Source organism: Zingiber officinale, chromosome 4A, assembly GCF_018446385.1.
Source record: "Zingiber officinale cultivar Zhangliang chromosome 4A, Zo_v1.1, whole genome shotgun sequence".
Classification (NCBI taxonomy): domain Eukaryota; kingdom Viridiplantae; phylum Streptophyta; class Magnoliopsida; order Zingiberales; family Zingiberaceae; genus Zingiber; species Zingiber officinale.
In genome coordinates, this window is record NC_055992.1 from 70,434,581 (window position 1) to 70,445,975 (window position 11,395).

The following is an 11,395-nucleotide window of genomic DNA, read 5'->3' on the forward strand; positions in this document are numbered from 1 at the left end:
TTACTTCGGCTTGTCCATTTCTCTATGGATATGCCACAGAGGTTAAAGCTTGTGTAATGCCGTAATCAGAATACCATTTCTTAATTTTCCTCCCTTGAAATTGCCTTCCATTATCAGAAACTATTTTGTGTGGAATACTAAATCTACAAATAATATGCTGCCATAAAAATTTAATAACTGCATGTTTAGTAATTCTGACCAATGGTTCTTCTTCTACCTATTTAGAGAAATAATCCACTGCTACTAATAAAAACTTCCTCTGAGCAGGCACAAGAGGGAAAGGCCCTACTATATCCACACCACATTGATCAAAAGGAGAAGATACTATAGAAGTCTTCAATAATTTAGTAGGATGATGAGAAATATTTTGATGTTTCTGACAAGACAAACAAGTTCTCACAAGCTGAGCAGCATCTGCTTGTAAAGTAGGTCAAAAATATCCATCTAATAATATCTTTCTAGCAAGAGATTGACCTCCCATATGGCTGCCGCAAGAATCTTGATGTACTTATTATAGAATATATTGTATGTCATCTGATCCAATACATTTGAGTAGAGGACTAGAAAAGACCCTTTTATATAAATGGTCTCCAATCATAGTATATTGGCTTACCCTCTTCTTGAATACCCTAGCTTGTTTTGCATCAGTGGGCAGAATTCCTTGTCGTAAAAATAGAATGATTGATGTTCTCTAATCACCTTGAATTTCTAGATTAGCCCCCGTTGTTTAGCAGAAGATACAAATAATGTTTGTTCCACTGGTCTATCCAAATTCCAAGGCACAATGGCAGAAGTTAATTTAACTAACTCATCTGCTATTTAATTATCTGATCGAGGGATTTTCTTTACACGAACTTCATGAAATTCAACTTTCAATTTGTCAAAGGCCTCTGCATATAGCTTGAGTCTTTCATTGCTAATTCTAAAGCTACCTATCATTGTTGTGCTGTCAATTGAGAATCAGAATGAATTACCACACGAGTAGCTCCCACATACTTAGCAACTTGCAAGTCTGCTATCAATGTTTCATATTCAGCCTCATTGTTGGTGGCTCTATAATTCAATCTAATAGATAACTGTATTCGATATTCCCTTGGAGATATAAGAAGAATCTCAATTCCACTGCCTTGTCGAGTAGAAGATCCATCCACATAGATAATCCAAGTCTCCTCTATTTCTGGACTTGGTATTTCTGTTATGAAATCCGCCAAAGCTTAAGCTTTGATGGTCGCTCGAGGCTGATACTGTATATCATATTCACTGAATTCGGTCGTCCACTTAATCAATCTTCCAGACCCTTCTAGGTTAACAAGCACCCAACCGAGAGTGTTGTTAGTCAATACTATAATTAGGTGTGACAGAAAATAAGGGCGTAATCTCCAAGCTGCTAGAACCAATCCATAAGCTAACTTCTCGAGTATTGTATATCAACACTCTGCTCCTTTTAATAAATGACTTAAGAAATATACAGGTAATTGTTCTTTCTCTTCTTGCCTCACCAATACAGAGCCAACAGCATGATCGTTGGCTGATAAGTACACCCACAAAGTCTCTCCTACTACTAGTTTAGCTAATACAGGGAGAGTAGATAAATATTCTTTTAGTTCCTCAAACGCCTTGCTGGAATCCTCATCCCATTGGAATTTAGTTGCTCGTCGGAGTACCTTGAAGAAGGGGAGACTCCGATCGGCCAACCGAGAGATGAAGCGAGACAAGGTAGTAATCCTCCCTGTCAATCTTTGGGCCTCCTTCAGGTTCTTTGGGGGAGCTATGTCTTGTAATGCTTTTACCTTGCTGGGGTTGACTTCTATTCCCCGCTCGGTCACCATGTATCCTAGGAACTTCCCACTCTTGGCTTCAAATAAACACTTGTTGGGATTGAGCTTCCCATACCTCCTCAAGGTCCTACAAGTTTCTTCAATATCAGCACATAAACTAAAAGCCCAGTATAGATTTAATAAGAATGTCATCCACATAAACTTCTATGTTCCTTCCAATCTACTTCTGAAAGACCTTGTTCATAAGTCGCTGATAAGTAACTCCTGCATTATTTAAACCAAAAGGCATAACATTGTAACAATAAGTACCCTCATCAGTTATAAAGCAAACCTTTTCCTGATTTGCTTTGGCGAGCGAAATTTGGTGACATCCTTGATAGGCGTCCAGCATACTGATGAATTCACATCCAGCTGTAGAATCCACTACTTGATCTATTTGAGGCAGAGGATAATAATCCTTTGGACAAGCTTTGTTGAGGTCCCAGAAATTAATACATACTCGCCACTTATTACCGGGCTTAGAAACAAAGACCACATTAGCCAACCAGCTGAGAAATTGTACATCCCTAATATATCTGGCTTCCAGTAGTTTATCCACTTTTTCCTTGATAATTTTGTTTTGATCGGCTCTAAAGTCCCTTTTCTTTTGTTTGACCGGCCAGGCATCTGGGTATACATGCAGAGCGTGCTCCATAACTGTTGGTGCAACACCTTTTACCTCCTTAGGTGTCCATGCGAACACGTCACTGTTTCTCATTAAGCATTTTACCATGTCTTCCTTGAGATCCATATCCAGATCGGACGCGATGTAGGTAGTAGCTTCAGGTTGGCTGGTTTGTATCTGCACCTCCTCCTTCTCATCATATACAAGAGTGGATGGCTTTTCATGAATAGCGTTAATATCCATCCTCTAAGCTTTTCAGGTGGCAATAGCTTCCGCTATTACAACCTCCACATAGTACTTACGTGCTACTATTTGGTCTCCTTTAACTTCCCCCACTTGATCATCCATAGGAAATTTTATTTTCTGGCAGAAAGTAGAAACGACCATCCTGAATTCATTCAAGGTTGGTCGACCCAATATAACATTGTATGCTGATGGGGCATCCACCTCCATGAAAATCGATCGGCGTGTCCGCATAAGGGGCTTCTCCCTTAAAGATATGGCTAACTTTATTTGACCCAATGGTTGTACCTCATTGCCTATGAGCCCATATAATAGAGTGACCATAGGCTGAAGCTCACTCGGGTCGATCTGCAGCTGATCAAAAGCCTGTTTAAAGATAATGTTAACAGAGCTACAAGTATCAATAAAAGTACATGAAATATTATAATTGGCTATATCAACCTTAATTATTAATGCATCATCATAGGGGTACTTCTACCCCTACTAAATCTTTGGGCCCAAAACTGATTTCTGGCCCTGCTGCCATCTTAGCACTACACCCAACAGCGTGAATCATCAATCGTCGAGCGTGCAACTTTCTTGCCCGGTTGGAATCACCATCAGTGAGCCCTCCAAATATCATATTAATATTACCACGAGCGACATTATTGCGATTTTTCTCTTGCCGAGTAGATGGTGGTCTTGATTGTGCTTGGTCAGGTGTTTGTTCCTATACAGTAGGGAGAGGTAATATTCCTGCCTGCGATCCACTCAGTTGATATTCAATTTTAAGAGGAATATTCTGTCACGGATATCATCGCCGATTTGGTATTGGAGAATGTCGCCAATAGTGGGTGTTACCCGCCTGTTGATTCTTTAAAGTGAAATAGTTTTCTGTGTTGTGGATGCTGGTCAGATGATAAGTGCACCACCTTTACGGGAAATGTGCAGGAGCATCTACGTGTTGTACTGCTTGAGGCCGAGCTCGAGATGACGATGGTGCGAATCCGCCCGAGGCCCTTTAGGGGGTTGGGCAGGTCCCACCGGACGGGCCACTATTGGAATCGGCGTAGAAGTGTTAACATCTTCCTTGCTGGCAGCTTGAGCCTCCTCCACATTAATGAACTCCAAAACCCGCTCAATTAATATATCAAAATTGGTAGGAGGATTCCTAACCAAATTCTTAAAAAAAATCATTATCATTAAGCCCTTGAGAGAAGACGCTTACAAAGATCTCCGTGGTGGTCGAGGGAACATCAATAGTCATTTGATTGAATCTCTTAATATAAGCTCTGATGTATTTAGGGCCTTGCTTAATAGAAAAGAGACTCCAAGGTGTTTTATGGTACCTCCTATTACTAGAAAAATGGTGTAAGAATACCTTGCGGAAATCCTTAAAGCCATGAATAGAATTCTCTGACAATCGCTTGAATCATCGATTGTGACGTAAACCCGGACTCTACTGAAAACCATTTGGTTTAGACGTAAACCCGAGAGAGACCTTGTGACAAGAGGTACTCTACTGAAAACCCAGACTCTCTTGATTACTTCTTCACTTGATACCATACTTGGTTACTGGCAGGGAAAGTACTCCAATACACCGTCATGGGGGGTATTTGATAGTAATTTAGATTGTCCTACAATTATATAAGTAGAGAACTAGGGAAGGGTAAATTCATAGCACAACATTCACCATTACAATGAAACCAACGACCTAGAACATTCACTGAATTAAGGACTTCCTCAATTTATTTTCTTTTACTTTCAAATTTTAGTTGAAAATCTCAAAACAAACACTCATCGATTTTGTCTATCTAAATTCAAAGTGTAAAACCAACTAGCATTTAATCTTCAGTCCTCGTGGGATTGACTTATAAATTTTATTTCTTGACAATGACTATGCGCTTGCGATTTTTACACATCAAATTTTTGGCACAGAGGGACTAAGTGTTTTAAATCTAGTTGTTTGCATTAGAGTTTGGTTAGGCAATTATTTCAATTCTTTAATTCTTTAGTTCTTTAACTTTTTAGTTCTTATCCTTTATTCTTTATCTTTTCATTATTGCATTTTAATTCTGTAATTTCAATTTTATAATTTACTTTCTTAAAAACTCAAAAACAGCAAATTCTAGTTTGCTTCTTGTCTGTGTATGCGACGAAACACTGTAGATCTTTTGCCCATTGATCTTGAGATCAACCAGACATTCCATCAAAGACTGAATCTACAAAAGAACCAACCAGAGCAAGAACAGAGAACCATGGCAAACAAACCTCTGATGGATTATGTTGCACCTTACGTAAGAGGGCCAAGATTCAGTATCTCTAGACCAATAGTTGAGGCCAATCACTTTGAATTAAAGCCATCTTTTATTTCCATGGTTCAACAGCACTAGTATGGAGGTGGTCCAATGGAGGTCCAACTCATCGTCTTGACAACTTCAACGAATTATGTAGCATGATGCATATCAATAGAGTTCCTCCAGAAGCCATTAGATTATTATTATTTGGGTTTCCTTTGAGAGATCAAGCAAAAATCTGGCTAAATTTCTTGCTTCCAAAAAATATCACTTCCTGGGCTCAGTGTGAGCAGGTTTTCCTAGATAAGTTCTTTCCACTAAGTAAGATAGCATACCTCTGCAATCTTATTGCAAGCTTCAAGCAAACAGACTCTGAATCTGTCTATGAAACTTAGGATAGATTTAAGGTAATGTGGAGAGATTGCCCACATCACGGACTGGAAAAGTGGCTCGTGATTCACACTTTCTACAACTAAATTAATTATCAGACAAAGGTTTCGTTGAATTTTACTGCAAGAGGTACATTAATGAACGAGGACCTTGATGAAGCAGAAGACATTATCGAAAGTGTGGCACATAACCATCATCAATGGGCTTCAGAAAGAAGGAGTAAAAAAATACTAGGAAAATACAATGTGGATGTCATTGACTTGATTACTGCAAATCTTGATCTCTATCAAAGCAATTTGAGAATATAAATATATGCCTTGTAAATGCAATTTCTATATCATGTGAAGTATATGGAGCCTCAGAACACCTGAAGGATTTTTGTCCTCTTGGAGCTATCAGTATGCAATTATCTCAAGTGGAACAATGTGATGTTATCGGTAACTTCAACCAAAGGTAAAAGAACCCTTACTCCAATACTTGTAACCCAGGGTGGAAAAATCATCCCAACTTCTCATATTAGAACAATCAAGACTTTGGACAACAATCAAATCCACAACCAAGCCAATTTGAGAAACTTCTTGAGGAGATACTAGTTAATCAGAATGAAATGAAGTTTGACATCAAACAAATGAACATCAGGTTGGACAATTTAGAAAAGTAAATAAATTCAAGAATGGACAACCAAGACAAACACATAAAAATGCTTAAGAATCAAGTTGCTCAAGTAGCATGTTCTTTTCCTCAAGAGTTCAAGGAAATTTCCCTGGTAAACCTGAACTGAACCCCATGGAGCATTACAAGGCAATTGAGCTAAGAAGTAGACGGACCTTGGGTAATCCTCGAGTGACCACTACAGTCGAAGATGGAATTAAGATTAGTGAAGAGCCGTCTTTTTCTTCCCTACATCCAGAGCAGGATAAAAAGGAAGAAGAGATTACCATTGAGGTTGGAGAGCTCTCACCTGCGACCAAGATTCAAATAGTTTCATTCCCTCAAAGAATGCTTAGACCGTAGAAAGATGCAGCAGAGTTTGAAAAAATGTTAGAAAAGATTAGAGAAATTTGTATTGATATACCTCTGTTGGATGCTCTATATCAAATGCCCAAATTTTCTAAGTTTATGAGAGAGATAATTTCAAACAAGAGAAAGAAGGATGGGCTTGAGACAGTGGCTTTAACGGAGGATGTTAGTGCATTGCTTTTGAATGCCTTTCCTCCCAAGCTCCAAGATCTAGTTAGTTTTTTAATTCCATGCAAAATCAAGGACACGATTATTAACAAGGCCTTTTGTGATTTGGGAGCTAGCGTTAGCGTAACGTCCCTAGTTTTTCCTTTGTTATTTTTTTAAAATTCTTAAATGTAATTGCGGATGTCACTTACTCATACTTCGATAGCAATTTCTTAGTTCAAATAAAATTACATAGAATGTTTGAAAAATAATATAGCTAAATGCAAAAATTAAACTGAAAGGTCTTCGGGTTGTACTTCCATTGTTTCGAATTGGCTCATTGGTCAACATCTCCTGTCTCATTTGTTCCATTGTCTGGAAAAGAAAGGTTAAAGTCTATGAGTCGAGAGACTCAGAATATTCAAAATCATGTCATGCAATAGTTAGCGTATATAATCTAGTGTACTAAGGGAACCATATTATTAGGGACCATCCTACTAACATACCACGAGCGTATGCAATAAGCATCGACATAAGCATGAGGGAATAAATATAAGCATACAAACAGACGTAATCATGAGCATGTACATTAGCATAACGTAAGCATAAATATAAGCATATGATGACATAATCATGAGCATGTATATAAGCACAACATAAGCATAAATATAAGCATACGAATAAACATAATCATGAGCCTGTACATAAGCATAACATAAGAATAAACATAAGCATACTAACAAACATAATTGTGAGCATGTATATAAGCATAACATAAGCATAATATATCATAAATCATTTTAAGGTAGGAATCGTTGAAAGTGACTAGCTATCATTATATGGTTGATTGATCAATCTCAGCTATAAAATCATGGTACCTGGTGGTGGGGCATCAACACTCTCGTCACTGGGTCGTGGTCTAACATGGAAAACTGATATTGGGCTCCCTCTGGGACCTTATCTCATAAACAGGATCCCTCTAGGGCCTTTTCCCTTATGATGTTCCTATCTAATTATTATCATTTTGTCCCAATTAACTTATCCGATATTGGGCTCCCTCTGGGGCCTTTTTCCTCACAGTATTCTCATTAAATCTTTATCATTATCATTATCATTATCATTATCACTTTGTTATATTCAACTTACCAGATATTGGGCTCCCTTTAGAGTTTTTCCGTAAACAGACTCCCTCTGGGGTCTTTTCTCTCAGGTATCCTCATTAAATCATTATCATTATCACTTTAAGGTATTGTAATCAGATATAAGAGGGGCATGAACATAAACTTAAGCACAAACATGCAAATTCACAACATAATCTTAAGCATGGATATCATCATAATTCTGTGCATAAACATAGTGTAAGCATGCATAAACATAAACATGGTGTAATTATAAACCTAAACGTAAGCATGTAATTTTTATATCATAAGCTTAAGCATTGACTTGTACATCAGCTTAGCATGTGCATGCTTAGCAACATAAACAGGGTATAATCGTGAACCTAAACATAAGCATGCAAAGATCTCTAGTTTCTAATGGAAAACAAATAGAAGCACATGAAATCATTGTAGAGCAACCTCATGGTGATTAAACCCTTAAAAATAGAATTTAGTATACTCCTATAAATCTGAAATTTACAAGTTTTATACTTCAAATTGAGCATCAAATGGTCTTCTATCTTCTAAAGGAAAACAACTAGAAGCATGGAACAAACATGAAGTGAAACATCAAACTATATAACTTCTAAAAATAGAATTTAATTTGCTCCTATAAATCTAAAATTTACAAGTTTTATACTTTGAATTGAGCATTAAATAGTCTTCTATCTTCTAAAGGAAAACAACTAGCAGCATGGATCAAACATGAAGTGCAACATCAAACTATATAACTTCTAAAAAGAGAATTTAATCTACTCCTATAAATCTGAAATTTACAAGTTTTATACTTCGAATTGAGCATCAAATGGTCTTCTATCTTCTAAAGGAAAACAACTAGAAGCATGGAACAAACATGAAGTGCAACATCAAACTATATAACTTCTAAAAATAGAATTTAGAACTACATTTATGGAACCGAAACCTACAAGTTCTAAATTTGATGGGAACATAAATAATTCTCTAGCTTCCATGTAGAGGTGAGGAAGAACCTAAGCCATGGCATCATCTTCTTAAAATATAAAAGAACATAAGTTTCCATAAAACTTGAAACTTACAAGTTCTAAAATCAATGGAAGCATTAACAATTTCCTAATTTCCAAATAGAGATGAGGAAGGAACCTAAACCATAGCATCAACTTCATAAAGACGAAAAGAACATAGGAAACTATAAAATCTAAATCCTCCATTTAATACCTTTAAGGGCTTTAAAGAAAGGACTTAAACTAAAGCATCACAACTCAATCTATGGTACCCAAAATTGACAAGACATAGAAGCTAATCTAAAGCATTAACATAGTTGAAAACATGCCTTCAAATCTTGGCTACCAACCCGTCCTTAGTTGTCTTCTCTTGGAGTTGTAGCACCGGCGGAATTGGGTGAGGTGAGAGGCTTAGGGCCGGCGGCAAGTCCAAAAACAAGATAGGGTTCTATGTGAGGGTTTTATATAAGATGGAAGTTTTAGGACTTGGTCTAGATTTTATCTATTAAATCATGTAAATTCTTATACTTGATAGATTTTATAGATGCTAAATCATTTATATTGTTTTCTAATAAACTTTATACTAAGTCCAAATAGAAACCTAGATTCATGGTTATTTAATTTCATATGCATATTGATATTTAATCTAAAATTCCAGATATATCCATGTATATATCATATTCACATATAAAATTCCAGATATTTAACTAGATTCATGTTATAGTTTCTTACATGTTATATTAATCTTTATCTTTTTTCTTTTATACTATATAATTTATATTATATATTTTATATAATATTTCTTAGTTACACGTTATATTAATCTTACCTTTTCCTTATTTAATTTCATTTATGCTTTATAATTTATATTATACATTTTATATTATATAATATATTATTTATATTTTATTTCTATATTAATTAGATGAATATTCTATAAAAATTTATAACATATCAATACTAAATCTTTATATTTTTATATGCTAAGTCCTATATTATTTTTATATACTAAGTTTATCCATTTATAATTATACATATTATAGTCTCTTATATATATATATATACATTTTTAACTATATAGTTCATATTATATATTTAATACATATAATATATATTATTTATATTTCATTTTCATATTGATTAAATGGATAATTTATACACATAAATTATATTAAATCTTTATATATTTGTATCTTACTATTTTCTTAATATAATTCACTAGTCCAAATTTTTTAATTGTAGGCTAACTTAATTAATTAGGTCTATTTATATAAGTAAATTCTTAATTAAATCAAATGAATGATTACAATTAACCCAATAAATATTATTAATTAAATAAATTTAAATTTTAATTAAATTCTAATTAATCCAATAAATACCTTTAATTAAATAAATTTGAAGTCTAATTAAATTGTAATTAATCCAATAAATCTCATTAATTAAATAAATTTGAATTCTAATTAAATTATAATTTAATCTAATAAATATCCTTAATTAAATAAGTTATTTCAGACACTACAGTCAGTCTCATGTTATTTTTTATTTGTAAGAAGCTGGGTTTAAGTGATTTGAAACTGACTACCATTACACTTCAACTAGCAGACTCAACATGTAGATATCTACTAGATATAGTTGAAGATGTGAAGGTAGAAATAGAGAATTTTATCATCCCTATAGATTTTATAATTCTTGTAAGGCCTTTCCTCACCACAGCTGGAGCAAACATAGATGTGAAGAATTACAAGATATCACTGAAAGTTGGCATGGAAGAGCTTACCTTTAACTTATCCCAAGATTCACCATATCCTTCTTTTGAACTGATTTCAAACTCTTCTTCTTCAAAGACTTTACTGTTAATTGTAGATGGTTGTAGGTTTGGAGAAGACAGGCTAAAAATTTTTTTGTATCACCCGACTCAACCCCCAGACATAATAGTTAGTCCGGGGGAACAAGATGCAATTTTGGTAGGAAACCACCAAGTTTGGCTTCACCATCCTTCCAATTCACCAGATTTTCAGGATTCGGTGAGGAAAGAAACATGCCCCAGTGCTACTGTCGAGAAGGGGATGTAGATGATGGAGGGGCTGACACAGTTGGCTGTGGAGGGGAGCATCTTCCTTTTAAGGCAAAGGCTCCTAGTTGAGCTGTGTGAAAGAGTCAAGCTTAAGATCTAAAACAAGCGCTTCTTGGGAGGCACCCCTAAGAGTTTTCTTTTCTTATTTTGTTCCTTTATTTTCCATCTTGTAGAGTGTAATACATTCATCTTTATACTTTTCAGGTTATTGATGAATAAATAATGAAGGACAATGACTACAGAAGCTTCAGAATATGGCCATGAACTTGGCCATGCCTTTTATTTGGAGTAAATCAGGGGCCATGTCCTGGTTTATGGACCTGGCTGTGCCTTTTGGCATGGCCATAATGTTATCCTTGTAATTTCCCATAGCCATAGTCTAGATTTGACCTTGGTCGTGACAATTGGCACGACCTGGAGAACAAATAAGCCCATGCATGTGCCATTAGCACGGGATTGACAGTAAAACCAGAGCCATTTTAGCTCTGCCCGTGCTTTCTAGCATGGGCACCAAGCAATAAGGGATGCTTATCGTACCATTTGGCATGGGCACAGGACAAGAAACAGAACAATGTTGGCTCTGTCCGTGCTAAAAGGCACGACCATAAGGGAGAAATGCTGATTTGGCAGTGCCAATTTGGCATAGCATGTGCCATTTGGCATAGC

At 35.7% G+C, this 11,395-nt stretch overlaps 1 non-coding gene across 1 annotated transcript; it reads right to left on the reverse strand.

Moving 5' to 3' along the window:
• Positions 1-5,293: 5,293 nt before the first annotated feature.
• Positions 5,294-5,400, reverse strand: LOC121974048. The gene has a single exon (XR_006109923.1). It is a non-coding gene; the product is annotated as a small nucleolar RNA R71 (small nucleolar RNA).
• Positions 5,401-11,395: the final 5,995 nt, after the last annotated feature.